This window comes from Cervus elaphus, chromosome 9 (assembly GCF_910594005.1).
Source record: "Cervus elaphus chromosome 9, mCerEla1.1, whole genome shotgun sequence".
Classification (NCBI taxonomy): Eukaryota; Metazoa; Chordata; class Mammalia; order Artiodactyla; family Cervidae; genus Cervus; species Cervus elaphus.
The window spans coordinates 92,099,079-92,114,601 of NC_057823.1; positions in this window are offsets into that span (position 1 = coordinate 92,099,079).

Genomic DNA, 15,523 nt, shown 5'->3' on the forward strand with positions numbered 1-15,523 from the left:
GTTATGCCTGCTTATTACAAGAAACGTGAACACACTAATACTCTGAGGAATAATCTGACTGTGTTTCTAGAAAAAGAGCTTTGTAGCCGAATTAGAAATGTTTACATGAAAATATTTTGTTTCCCTTGTTTGCTTCACGTGCATTTTTATCTTTCTTGTTATATCCCATTTCTAGCCCCTCTTTCTTTGAAATATAAAAATGGCATAAAAAGCAGAGGAGGGGAGAGACAGAAGAGCCTACTCTTTGGAAATGATTTAGAAGGAGAGTGACAGAATTCTTCTGGGAAATAAAAGGAGAGGGGAAGGGAGAGTTTAAAGAAAAGGGTCAATTAACTACTCCATCAGCCCCATCAAAAAAAGGTGTCGTGTCTTTTACTTCATTCATTTCACCTTTAAGAGTGGACACAGCGACTGTGGGTCCAGCGTCTGCAAGACATGGACGTGTTACGTTTGCATTTAGGATTTCTTTTAAATGAAGGAGGAAAAAACACAAGGTCAGCTTCGGAAATGATGAATGCCTTTTTGCTGAAAGCTGTACTGAACGTCCTTGAGTTTAATCAAAACTATTTGTTTTTAGTCAGCTTTGCTGTTGTCTCTTTTACTCTTGTCCACTGATAGCTTGACATTAATGACATCATAAATCATGTGAAGTGGCGGCTTGGGTTTGGTAGCATTTCAAGTGTTTGCTGAGATGTCCCGGACTATCTGAGGGGCTGGGGCAAGGTTGGCTATCATCCTGCACTGAATCTTGAGTTTATGGCGTGATTCGGTCAGTAAAAGCAGAGAGTGCAGTATTGGTGTGATGGGCCTTCGTTAAAGAAGGTCTGACTCCTCATTAAATGCCGACTTTAGAAAGATATTATGGAGGCAGTGGATTTATCTTTGATTCTGTTTCTTCAAATTTTTCAAACCTGATTTTCAAATCTCCTATTGAAATAAAGATCGCCCTCCACGCTTGTCATTTCATGCGGTCATTCAGAGCCTGTAACGTACAGCGTGAGAGTCCATTTGCACTGTTCACACTCACAGTGTCCACTCACTTGAGACTTGGACGGGGGTACCGTTTGAGCAATTCTATCACCTACACTTCTGAAAAGACTCTTCTTAAGCATAAATCATCATCTGTCCATTGAAAACGTATTCTTTGAGACATGTCTAGCTTTATTCAGACTTTTTGTTTCAGAATGATCTCACTGGATCCTTCTATGTTTTATGGCTTGTTATCTGTGTGACTGTTCTTAGAACATGCTTTTCATTATCACTGTACTCGACTGCTAAGGAAAGAGGAGGTTATTCTTTAGCGGTTGTTTTTTAATGGTATTTTGCTATATTGTAAATATAAATATATATATAAATAATTTGTAGATCATTTACTTCCTTAGGTCAATATATTACCAAGGGAGCAACTTCGTTTTCATAAGGCAACTGAGAAAAGATATGTCTTTTCTTTGTCATAGAAAAGGACATCTTCTTGAAATGTCCATTGCATATTATGAAAGAGCACTTTTCATAGTGTTGAGATAGTTCAGCCAAAACATATAAACTCTTGCACAGATTTTAACAGAAAATGCAGTTTTTCACCTATATTTCAAAGTGGAACAAAATTAGATCACTGCTACACAATAGTAGGCCAAAGAACTGAATAGAATGACATCAAATAAAATCAATCATTTGACAATCTGACCATTTAATCCTTTAAACTGAACTTGAGAAGGAAAAAAAATGCTGTGCATAGTTGTAAGTCCAGATTCTTTAAACAATCTCCCTAAATAATTACTATCTATTTTCATAAGAATGCTAAGAGGTTATTTCTTCATATGGCAACAAAGTTTTTAAAAAAATAATTTTGTGAAAAGAACCTAACTTGATATAGTATTAAAATACTTTTTTCCTTTTTTTGTCAACGAGATACATTGACAATATAAATGAGCTTGAACAATGTTTGACTCTTTTTTAAATAGAATTGGTCCCTGTTATAAAAGGATTTCTTTTCCCCATGACAAATGATAGCACATAATTATAACAATAAAGCAAATCATAGGTGAATTCAATATAAAGACAGTGATACAATCCAATTCATGGTGATACCTACTTCAGTTCTGTGAACTTTTTGCCAAACCTAAGGAACTATTATTAATATAGAACTTTTAGATTATTTTACAACTTTAAGAAATGTTCAAAATATCATTAAGTAGCTTCATGGTGTCTCTCACTATACTGTACAGAGAATGTTCTCATGGAGGTGAAGTGATTTATACATTTTTTGCCACCCAAACTTCTCCTGCCTCTTTTCTGCACATTTGTCCCCTAAAAAATGACAAGTTTTTCATTTTTGTTTTGTTTTGTTTGTTTCTCATTAAGTGCTTAACAGTCTGCACTTTCATTTGATCTAGACATGGTAGAATTGAAAGTGAAAGTGTTAGTTGCTCAGTCATGTTGGACTGTTTGTGACCCTATGGACTGTAGCCCTCCAGGCTCCTCTGTCCATGGAATTCTCCAGGCAAGAATTCTGGAGTGGGTTGCCATTCCCTTCTCCAGGGGATCTTCCTGACCCAGGGATCAAACCTGGGTCTCCTGCACTGCAGGCAGACTCTTCACCATGTGAGCCACCAGGGAGGTATTTAGCAGGCATTATTTTTCATCAGTCCCTAGCTATGTGCTGCAGGGGTAAGAACTAGATTTGTCCTGGTCTGCTCTGTTCTCCTAATTTGTGTATTAGTCGCTTAGTCGTGTCTGACTCTTTGCAACCCCTTGGACTGTAGTCCACCAGGCCCCTCTGCCATGGGATTCTCCAGGCAAGAATACTGGAGTGAGTTGCCATTTCCTTCTCCAAGGGATCTTCCCGACCCAGGGATCAAACCTGGGTTTCCCACATTGCAGGCAAATTCTTTACCATCTGAGCTATAGGGAATCCCCAGTTCTCCTAATTTAGGTACACGAAATACTTACTTTTATCCATAGGTTTCCCCAGTGGCTCAAACAGTGAAGAATCTGCCTGCAACGCAGTAGACATGGGTTTGATCCCTGGGTCAGGAAGATTCCCTGGAGAAAGGAATGGCTACCCACTCCAGTATTCTTGCCTGGAGAATTCCATGGACAGAGGAGCCTGGTGGGGTCACAAAAAACTCTGACATGACTGAGCGACTAAGACTTCCACTTTTCATCCTAGGAATAGAAAGAGTAAATTTCAGTTTCCTTAGAGACAATGCATATTCACTATGAGGCATAAAATATTTGGATCTCCTGGCAGGCAAAAGGAATTGCTTACATGATTGATCCAGAACAAGTTATCTTAGGCTTTGAGGATGTGATTTTCAGTTTCTGTACACAGCTACCTTGAAAACACTTCCAACACATCAAACATATACTTAGCAAATCTTTTTCCTGTTAGTAAAAATAGCATTACTTATAAGTGGGCAACGCAAGGCTTTCTTGGTAAATCAGGACATTGTTTATTCCTTTATTAATGAAGTGCAAAATCAAACTGGCTCATTACTTTCATTTACAAAGGTTTGATTTTAAGAAATGTTGCTTTCTAGACCTTAGCAAGAAAAGATTAGCAGAAACTACCTCATATAGAACCACTGTAACTCCTCTCTGGAATATGGGGAGGCATACTTCTCATGCTTGTGTACATACATGCAAACCCACATTTACACATGTTTGTTCATGTGCATAATTACACCAAGATCAAATAGAATGCTAGATTAACAGTTTCATTCATCCTGAAGATTTTCATTTTAATTTAAGATCCTGTTGGAAGCCTGGTGAAAAACAAATGCTCTTGAGTCAATTCCAAGATGAACAAAACTCCAGATCAAGGATAAATAGTGAATAATGATAATTACAGTGAAGGATCTGAGGTACAATTTATTTTTAACTAACAGACAGCTCCTGACAGTATTTGTATATCAACTTGTTCTTAAAGTCCTCTGTTTGGATGATAAGCTGATTTATTTTATACCTAATTGTCTTTTACAGCTAATCTTGAAGTAAAGTTTCATAAGTAAAATCATCTCATTTGGCAAGGGATGTATTAAAATGAAAGAATTTATGCCATAAAATATACTACAGAAGTTTGTTTTCATGATTGTCAAATGCAATTTCACAAATATATTGTCATACACATCTGTGAGTAACTTTTTTCTTAGGTTATGATGGAATTTATAGAGGAATACATCACTCAAAAATGTTTATATATGTTTAGGGAGGAGAAAGGACCTCCATGCTTTGAGCTATTGCTCCAGAATGATAGTGCAAATGAAGGTGAGCTGTCATAGGCAAAGGTCCTTCAAAGTCTTTCTTCTTGTACAGCTATCCAAGTAAATCAATTACAGAAAACACCTATTCTCTAAAAGAAACAAAATTCAACTGGCAGATAATTAGCATTTAAATGGACTCTTCAGAAAAATTCTCCTTAATCAGAACTTTCTACGGGTTTACCCGTTAATTTTATTTGAATTCAAATTTGTTCTTTAAAACTATATATGGCCTATTGGCAACTTAGGACAAGCAAGTGAGGCTGTCCATTTCATTTGGGTATTCATAGAAAGCAAGTCTGCCACATAAGGTAGTACAGGTTTTTGACTGTACAAGGACACCCAGCCATGAGTGTCAGAGGGCATGAAATCTAGTTCTCCCGCCATGCAGCTTGGCAAGATATTTCATTTTCTATTTGGGGTAAAAGCAAAAGCTCACCAGGCTGAACATCTAGAAGGCTGTTTGTCTATAGGTGGTTCAGGTCAGTTCAGTTCAGTTCAGTCACTCAGTCGTGTCTGACTCTTTGCAACCCCATGAACTACAGCATACCAAGACTCCCTGTCCATCACCAACTCCCAGAGTCCACCCAAACCCATGTCCATTGAGTCGGTGATGCCATCCAACCATCTCATTCTCTGTCGTCCCCTTCTCCTCCTGCCTTTAATCTTTCCCAGCATCAGGGTCTTTTCAAATGTGTCAGCTCTTCACATCAGGTGGCCAAAGTATTGAGTTTCAGCTTCAACATCAGTCCTTCCATTGAACACCCAGGACTGATCTCCTTTAGGATGGACTGGTTGGATCTTTGTACAGTCCAAAGGACTTTCAAGAGTCTTCTCCAACACCACAGTTCAAAAGCATCAATTCTTCGGTGCTCAGCTTTCTTTATAGTCCAACTCTCACATCCATACACTAATTCACACAATGGTCCATATGAATTATCAAAGACCTTTGTTAAAAGATATTTGTTTATATAAGCTTTTTTTAAAAAACTCACTGAAAAGTGAGTTTAAATTTGTTTTAGGTGAGACTAATTCTGGTCTTGAAATTACATAAAAATAGGAAAGTTTAGAAGAAATGTCTCCTATCGTATCTAACTTCTAGTGGTGGTGGTGGTGGTTTAGTCGTAGCAAATAAGACAATGCCACTTACACTCACTGAATTCTCCTAACCAAATCCTTTATTACTTTGTAACTATCTATCTTTGTAGGATTATTGTATTTGCATCATATTTAAATTCTTTCCAAATGGTCATGTAAAAATGTGCCAAAACTTGTTGTTGTTTAGTTGCTAAGTTGTGTTTGATTCTTTTGCAACTCCATGGACTATAGGCCACAAGACTCCTCTATCCATGGGATTTCCCAAGCAAGTATACTAGAGTGAGTTGCCATTCCTTTCTCCAGGGGATCTCCCCGAACCAAGGATCAAACCCGCATCTCCTGCACTGGCAGGCAGATTCTTCACCACTACACCACCTGGGAAGCCCATTTACGTTGTAATAGGGCTACCAGTACAACTACATTCACGTCTTCTCTCACGTTCCCAAAGAATAAAAACAAAAAAACTGAGCTAAGTAAACCTCTTTGGGAGAAAAAAATTTCTAAAATGTGCCAAATTTTTTCAAATTTAAGCGTCAAAGAAACATAAATCCACCTATTTCCTAAAATTATTGATGTGTTAGTGCTAATCTTGCGTTAGGTCAGGGTTAACTCCAAAGAATAAGCTATTGAGCTTTGCTAATATCCTTGTGGTACTTGTCAATAACTCTCTGGCTAGAACTCTGGTTTCCAAGTCTCAGTCTTAAATAGTGTTGTTTGTAATAAATACAGTTTTTCAAACCCTGTATAAAATTCTTCTATTAATTCCATTAATATATATTGACCACCTATTTTCTAAAGATATTTAGAATAAAAGGGGCTATTGAAAGTTAACATTATAGATTTATCTATCCTTTCCCATCATATGAAGAATTATCTAACATGATTTAATAGAAAATATACTTAGTTTCAGCTATATCAGCTTGTGACTATCTCTTACATTCAATGAGATAGTCAAGAAAATTGTTTTTTTTCCTATTGAAGGCACATTCGACATTTTAAAAATAGCTTTAAAAATATGGAAACCTTTTATGTACTTGCTTTTATTGGGAGTGCTAGTGAATAACAGAAAATCACAAGAGGTATATGACGTATGGACTCCAAAGCAGTATTTTACTATAAAAGCATGGAACCCTGCTGGCATATGTAATTTAATGTGCACCATGCCTCCCCTAATTCAATCAGGTCTCTACATCCCTTCTTTTATATTCCAATTGGATTTCACGTGCTAAAGCCATCAAGATTTTCAGGATGAAATGAATGCTTGTATTAATCCTGCCATTTCCATTTAAAACACAGCATTGATTTGATTAATAAGGTTTGATGCTGAATAATTATATGGCAAATATGTAGGCTATAGGAAAACCACAGATGTGACCACCAGCAAAAGCCTTGTGGGAAAAGGAGGTCAAAGGAAAGCAATGGCCATGACTGAGGTGATGAATTCTTTGGCTTTTCTTTTATGCAATTAACAAGCAGGGTTTCTATTAATTTGCCACCCCCAGAGCCTTGACTGGTCAGATGTGTCTGGGTCAAGGGTCATGGGGCAGAGTAAGGGTCAGCATCACAGCAACCCTGAAACAAAATGGGAAAACTAAAGAAATCTAAATGATATGGCTGAGTATACATTCTGTAGTTCAGAGGGATGAGAGGAAGTGCATCTCCTTAATGTTAAGATTGCTGTTTTAGAATAATAAAAATGTTCTCTGCACATTTAATTCAAAGTAATCAATCTAAGGTGCAGTGGTTGAGCATCCAATAAAAGAAAATCAATGTGGTCTCTACAAGGGAAGACAAACAATGCTCGCTTTTACTAAAGGGATTATAGGTTAACATTTATTCAGTGTATTGTAATCTGATGTCAAGTGGTATAAAATCAAGCCAACAATCCATTACCACCCGTTATAGGCTCGGTGCTGATCTCATGCAAATTGACTTTTCATAGAACTTATTAAATCATTTCTGTGTTCTAGCTATGAAACATTTTTCTACAGTGGCTGAACTCCAATGAATTTTATTTCACATCTTGAATGAAAGTCTATCAAAGAGACAAATATGTGTCATTTCAAAATAAAGATGTTTTATGGCTTTCTTATGCTTCTAGCCATTAATTAATTATATAAAATATGAATTATTTTATTTATGTATTTATTATCTATGAAAAGAAACCAGAGAACTTGGTCATAATACTGGACCTGAATTATTTTTTCCCTGAAATCCTTTTATTGCACTGCCGCAAATGTCATTGTATGTTTGTCTATTTTTACAACACTTTGAGATAAATTGCAATGCCTTTCCAAATTTTGATAGAATTTAGATTTCCCTTGAACTTAAGATTAATAATTCAAATTTTATCAATACTATGCATGTTCCTAATTTTGATTTTATTTTCTGTAAAATAAAAAGTGTATGCTTCACTTGGTAGATATTATGAAGTAAGGATATTTTTATATCTCATAAAGTAGATTACATAAGTTCCACAATCTGGGAATTAATTATTACTGAAATTATAAGTATCTTAACTATGAGTAACCTAATTGATTAATGTTTTAGTCTAGTGCAGCTACTATTTGTTCGGGTAATATGGATTTATAATGATTACTGCACCTCTCCTCCCCAAAATGTGATGATCTTTTGAGTATTAGAAGTAGTTAGTGATATTTCGTTAGACATAATTGAAAAAATAGCTAGCAAACCTGTCAAAGTTAGCATTTTTTCAAAAGCAACTGTGCTTATTGTTAGAATTGGGGCCACATTTAAGTGTGAGGAAAATCATTACCACATGTTTGAAAATATTGGTGATATTTTACAGATTGCATTACTCTGCAGCCTGGTGCTACTTCAAAACATTTCAGAATTTCTTGATAGTAGAAAAGGAAATTGAATTTGACACTATTTTTATTATAAAAGCTAAGTTTAGTTTACCACCCTTGCTTTGATGGAAACTTTTAGCTTTTTACTTGTTTGGAAGTAGAAGTTTGCCTACTCTGTGTATAAGACATAAAGGAACTGAAAGCCTATTATTTTAAATCTTATTTATAAAATTTAATCTATGTATATTATTAAATTATTCATATATGAGTATGTTTACAAACACTGAAATTTGTAAATTTTATCACAATAATGGCTTTCATTATCATCTTTCTCAAATATTGTGATTTTAACTAAATTTAGATCCAAACAGATTATACTTTTGCTGATTCTACATAAGAAAACTGAAATAATTTTTATGGTAATTAATTTCAGCTTCTGTCACTGTTGTCTTGTTTCATATTTTACAAAGAAAAATGAATATTTTGAAGAATACACTGAAATCATCTTACAGAGTCCATAGATGAAGTCAGAAATAAAAGCAAAGTGATTATAAACCAATTTCAGTCACTGAATCAAAAATATTTATATAGGCCTCTAGCTTGCCTGTTCAAGACTTGATTTTGGTCAAATTTATCCCATTTACATGAAGTACTCTGAACTGATGAAATTTTAAAATTGAACAATATAATTTGATATGATCTTGTGACACAATTTGAATTGACTGACCAGATACTTTTGTTAAAATGTTGAATTAACCCTAAAATGATATGTTCTTCATATGTAAAATTAAACTGAAAACAAAATGAAAAATAGTCAAATATGTTGAGATAAAGTTATCCTTATTGAGATTCTGAGTTTTAAACTTAGGTTCTTTCCAGGATGTGAATTTTGCCAGGATTTTTCACTAGCCCTTATCTCATTTCTCTTAATAAAATAAGGTAGAAACACTTGCTTATTTATCCTGTGCATAAACTGTCTCTGCTATTCTGCATTCTGTAGCAAAAAAAAAAAAAAAGGCTTTAAATAAGTAAAAAGCAATCAGATACCAAAAAGTGTAAGAGAGATTTGTGGAAAAAAAGAAAAAAAAGACAGTCTGATTTCATGTAAGAGATGAGCTGGCTTTGGGGATCTAAATAACACGAGATCACTTCACAACCAGAAACGATGAAGATATGAACTCTAGGCTAACAGTAATGGCAAAAATAATTTCCAACTGAAGGCAAAACCACTTCATTTTGTGCACAATGTCTGAATGCCTTCCGCTGGACTTTAAATAAAAAATGGAAAACATTTTAGCAAATACAGGGAAGCCCTGAGTATATGGCACTGAGAAGCAGTTTTGATGTTTTTGCATTTCTGTGCAGAGAGAGCCATAAAAGGTTGCCAATGGGGTATTGTAAAGCCACAGTTAACAGTGAATTTTAGATAGATATAACCAGTTAAAGGTGATTGAATAGCAAGGGTTGAGTAGTGCTTATTATACCTGCTGTTGGGAGACTTCAATTCATTATTGTACCAGAATGAAAACAGCATTGCTACTGTCCAGGACATGCTTGTAGTATTGATTGGGTTTCTCCAAAGTCTTCTCTTAGGATGCAGAGTGCAGTCAAACATGCACAAACATCACTCAGTTCCCCTGATTCTGTCATGAGCTCCATGTACCTCAAACCAAAGCAGCCTTAAGATACAGAAAAATGCTTCTTTATTTGAAGGCAGACGGGGCTCTAAGCCTGACTCCAGGGGCTATGCAGATGTGGTGACCTTTCTTCCACAGACCAGATTTTACACTCAAGTTGTCATTAAAGCTCAGTTTTCCCTAGAGGCTCCCAGTCAACTTGTGTGCATCTCCATTAGGGTTAAAAGTCAGAGGGGCACCGTGCCCACCGTGCATACTAAATGGGATGGAACACAAATAAAAAGGGGGAACGACCTGCCTGTCCTCCTGGAGAAAAAGCATCATCCACAACCTAAGCAGATGTAGTCAGACCAGGCCAAACTTGCACAAACCCAGGATTGACGATTCAGCTGGAAAGTCACAGGATCCCGTCTCTAGCAGTGTACCTCTGAATGAGGATAGTATTCCCTTTTAATTTCTAGAACCAGTAATAACTACTGACTCAGGTTGTATAGATCTAGAAACCCTCTGTCTTTCTGACAGCCTCTGCCTGTGTATATGAGCTTAACTAATCTGACAGTTTTAGGAACAAAAAATTTAAAAGAAAAGGAAGAAGAGGGAAAAATGCATTAGTCTATAACCAAAAAGTGAACTGGTCTGGGGTCTTTAACTCTCAGAGTTTGGCAGAGTAAATGCTTACTCTGCCAAACTCTGATATTATATATATATATATATATATATATATATATATATATATATATATACCAATAGAATTATCTGATAAAATAGATTTTTTTCCCTTGCTTATGTAGGTTGCCTGAGGACAACATGACTTTAAAAAATGCCATGATCTCCCATTCTCATAAAGTAGCTCATTTTAAGATTATCCCATAAATGAAATTTTGAAAGGGGAAATTTCTCTAATGTCTCAAATGAATCAGTGTAACGTTTCGGGGATGGAAGATAGTCTTGACTTATTGACATGCTGTGTTGGCCTGCACAGACCTACATCAAGAACATGATTCACCAAAACGGAAGCCTTTCTGCTTAATTAAGCACCTCTTGATTTGAATGGCCAATGCAATTTTCTCCTTAAAAGATGGAGAGATGGTGAGAACTGAAATTGTTCAAAGAAACCTTTCTTAAAACTTCAGAAGATTCCAATTTAGGGAAACTGAGAACCAGGTGGGGTAAATCCCCATCATCTCAGACCTGCAGACTAAAATAGCAACAATAGATCTGAAACCGGAATGTACTCCAACATCCCAATATGAGATCTAGGATCTGGATTTGGCCACTGTTTTTAGTTTTTATCTATAGGTTTGGGGCAATTCTCTCATTTAAAATAGTGTTTTGTATCTGAGGAAAGATGCAGAGTGTAACACACTGAATGTTGTAGCAAGATTTTGACTATTTATCAGAAGGCATGAGTTATAGCCCCAACTCCATTGGTAGCTCAGTCGGTAAAGAATATGCCTGTATTGTAGGAGACACAGGTTCAATCCCTGGGTCAGGAAGATCCATTGGAAAAGAAAATGGCAACCCACTCAAGTATTCTTGCCTGGAAGATCTCCTAGACAAAGGAGCCTGGTGGGCTATAGTCCATAGGATCACAAGAGTTGGACACAACTTAGCAACCACCACCTTGAGCAACCACCACCAACCTTGAGCAAGTCACTTGCCCTCTTTGAACTTTTTATTTTCTGCAAACAGAGGCTATTGACATATGCTTTGACTGTTTTTAATATTAAATGACTTAATTCATATGAAAGTTTTAGAAAATTGTGAAGATGACAGATCCTATTTCTATCAATTTTCTACCTAAAACTTAATCTACTTAAGAGAAACAAAATTCTTCATGCTAACCCTGAGGGTAATCACGGCCTTCTAGATCACTTTTGCCTTTTCCTATGGTCCAAATATCCCAGAAACAGATTTTTTTAACAAGGTGCCAAAACCACCTTTAATTAGATGATTCCCAAAGTCAAGGTCATCCCTTTGGCCTTTTGCAAGTCTCACCGCCTGTGGGGCTTCATCTCCACTTAGCTAGCATGACACCCTTCACAATAACCTCAGTGAAGAAGGAGATCCTACATTCTTCCTTTTGAACAATTACTCTGCTTTTTCAGAAGAACAGTATTATTGTTAGTGACACTGTGATTTCTACTCTATCCCAAACTATACTTTTAACTTGCCTTCAGTCTGATCTGTGTCTTTTAGTTCACAGTAATGAAAACATTTTTTTTTCTAATGTTTATAATCACTTAGGTATCTCAAAACTGATTCTGGCCTGCCTCACTAAATTGTAAGTTTAAAAGAGGAGGAGTGTGTCCTGTTCAGTTTCTGAGCTTTATACCACAAACGCCACGATAAAGCCATCCCACCTTGTCATTGTGGAATATTATGCCATCTTTGTATTTATAGTCAATTAAAGATGATTCCAAACTTCCCACATGCTTTCCCAGGATACAGGGTGGTGGTGGTTTAGTCTTTAAGTTATGTCCAACTCTCATGACCCTATGGACTATAACCCTCCAGGCTCCTCTGTCCATGGGATTTCCCAGGCAAGTATACTGGAGTGGGTTGACATTTCCTTCTCCAGGGGCTCTTCCTGACCCAGGGGTCAAATCTGTGTCTCCTGCCTGGGAGGAAGATTCTTTACTGTTAAGTCACCAGGGCAGCCTCCCAAGGCACATGGAGGAAGGCTAACTCACTCTCCTCCTTTCCCATAATGATTCCTGTGACTTTTCCTGTCCTCAAGAGGTAATTGTATAGATTATACACAGAGTTTAGTCAATGAGCATTACACTCTTGCATATGACTTACCTCTTATTAATCACATCTCTTACATTCTCATCTACCCACACTTCCCGACTCTGTCTTGGTAAAGTAAACCGGTTCACATCCTTTGAGAACAAATTAAACTATCATTTGTTGGTGAAGGCCTGCTATGCCCAAGGCCTTTACTACACAAAATTTCCATTCCTCACTGCAAACTCATCTTGCAGATGTAAAGTTGGGATTCAAAAATGTAAATTAACTTTATTCATGCCATAAAGATTGTAAATATCTGCACTAAGAATTCTTGAATTCTTTATCAGGTCATTCTGACTGTGAGGACTGTAATATATTCCCTCCCAGCTCAGTATATTGACTTCCTTCACTGTATATTGACTTCTATAACCCCATTTGGGGGTGCACATTTTAGTATAAATCTGCATTCCATGATGCCTCTAAAACTCATCTTTACTTATGTTCTAATTTGTAATAGTTTCCTGTGATCACATTATGCTTTATATTGAATAGATTCTCAGAGCAAGTTTATATAAATAATCCTATTTGATGCTCATGGGAAACCTGAGGAATGCTGGACAGGTGTTACAACACACAGTTTATCATGAAAAAAAGCACATGTTTAGGTTGTAGGATTGCTCAAGTTATCACAATTATAAGCAATAAAATTATGCCTAGACTTCATGCCTCCTTACAGCACTCCAGAGTTCTAAAGTTTATCACATCACATATTCTTATGTGCACTGTAATTACAGATTAAAAGTTATTGGTACAAATTTAACAATCAAGAAATCCAGGGGTTCAAAACTCCAACTTTATTTTGTCACCACTGGACTTAGTCTTTTTCCTTGAAATCTTATTTCTGCCTGAGGGTAGAACCAACCTAGCCACATCTAGAAAAATGTGGTCTAATTCCTGATGACTCAAATAACACTTCAGGTGTGATCTCTGGCTGTGGCTCCTTTTTCTCTCGGCCTGGTGGCCTCTGTTCTCAGAATATAAGTGAAGGTGGTTACCCAGGCCCATCGGTGCCTGCTCGCATTGGCACCAGGGGGATGTGATTGGACCAGCCCAGCCTTAAGATGCTGCCCTTGAGCTCCACCGCATCTACTGTTTACTTCTGAGCCTCTTCCATGGCCACAGTGTCCATCCTGAACTTCTCAAGTCCCCTTTATCAATCCAGCCTTTAGCCACTTCTCAGAAGCAAAACAGTTACAGGATGCTTTTTAGTGCTCCTGGACTGCAGGAGACTTGAGAGATCTCTCCAGCCCTCTTTCTGTCATGGGTCCTCTTTTCCCAGGGCTTCCCAGGTGGCGCTAGTGGTAAAGAACCTGCCTGCCAATGCAGGAGTCGTAAGAACACAGGTTCGATCCATGGTCCAGGAAGATTCCCCTGGAGGAGACGGTATGGCAAGCCACTCCAGTATTCCTGCCTGGAGAACCCCATGGACAGAGGAGCATGGTGGGCTACAGTCCATAGTGTTGCAAAGAGTTGGACACGACTGAAGTGACTTAGCGCATATGCATACCTGCCTCTTTTCTAAGACACACCTCATTGCTGTCAAATACTGGTTTAGAGGACCCCGACACAGGCTTGTTGCCACCCCAGACTTCCTCTTAGAAGAAGAATATGAGCTCCCTCTGCTATTGAACACCAGTAATTCCACCAAGTGTTATCATTATCAGATGCTCCTCTTCCAGCATGCCTTGTCTGGTATTAATTGCATTAATTATTTCTTTTCACAAAAGTTTTACACAGTACATTTTATTTGTCAGGCACTGTTCTAAAAAGTTCTACTATTATTAATTCTATTTTCTAACTGAGAATATGAGCCAAAGAGAGGCTAGAGTGTGCCCAGAATTACACAAGTAGTAAGCAGCAGTTAGTATCTGAGCCTTGGCAGTTAAAAATGATGGATTGTGAGAGTGATTCGCATGAAGTATATTAACCACACCAGAGTAATGAGGACCTTAACAAGATGCCATTTATAAAATTTACCCAAATGTTCTCAGAGACATACGGTGCCTCATATAGACTAGTGCATTATGCTTGTCTGGACTAGTTGATGGTGCTAAGGAACTATTCTTATGGACATGGTTCTATTTACACATCAAGAGATACAGATGGTTCTTTCAGAGTGGGAAATGGTGAATCTGTTAAATCACATGTATCAAAATATAACAGCATTCAGGCCAGGTGTGTATTCCAATAATAAATGTTTTATACTAAAATTCAACATAATCACAAAGGTGATCAAAGCATAGATAGTTTTTACTTAAATATAGTTTACTCATATTACTGGCAGAGTTTCTGAAAAGAAATACTGAGATTATTTCAGAGAATGTATCTGAAATTTTCATTAAAGCAATTATCTTCAATTTCTTAGAAAAATAACTGCTTTGTCATCTTTAATATTTTGTGAAATTAAGTTTGGAGTCATAGACACTCTTCATGATTGAATTACTTTTCCAGACATATAAAGTAATTTTTCTAGAAAACCAAAAGCCTTGTTATATACTTAAATAAGGGAAATCATTCATTACAACAGATAGCTTTGTCTTCTGGGCAAGATAAAGTCACAGGCCAGATTTACCCTTCCACTTGAGATAACCAGAAACATGAACAATGGTTTTCAAGACCCTGGACATCAGGCAAAAAATAACAGGATCTGAGCGACAAGAAACAAATGAGGCAAGCTCCTTGATGGCCCCAGTACCAGTCGCGAGAGGGTTTCTGACCTGTGGTGCAGGGATGGGAGCCAAGGACAACCCAGAAGACGCCCCGAGCTGAGCAGATGGAGGCTAGGGAGATGAAGGCAGATGAAGTTCACAAGACAGAGTTCCAGAGGAGAAAACTGGGTGGAAACAAAACACGAGATGTGCAGAGGGTCTGCCTCAATCATCGGGTGCTTGGGTACTGAGCAATTCTCGCCCTGAGGAAACCGTGA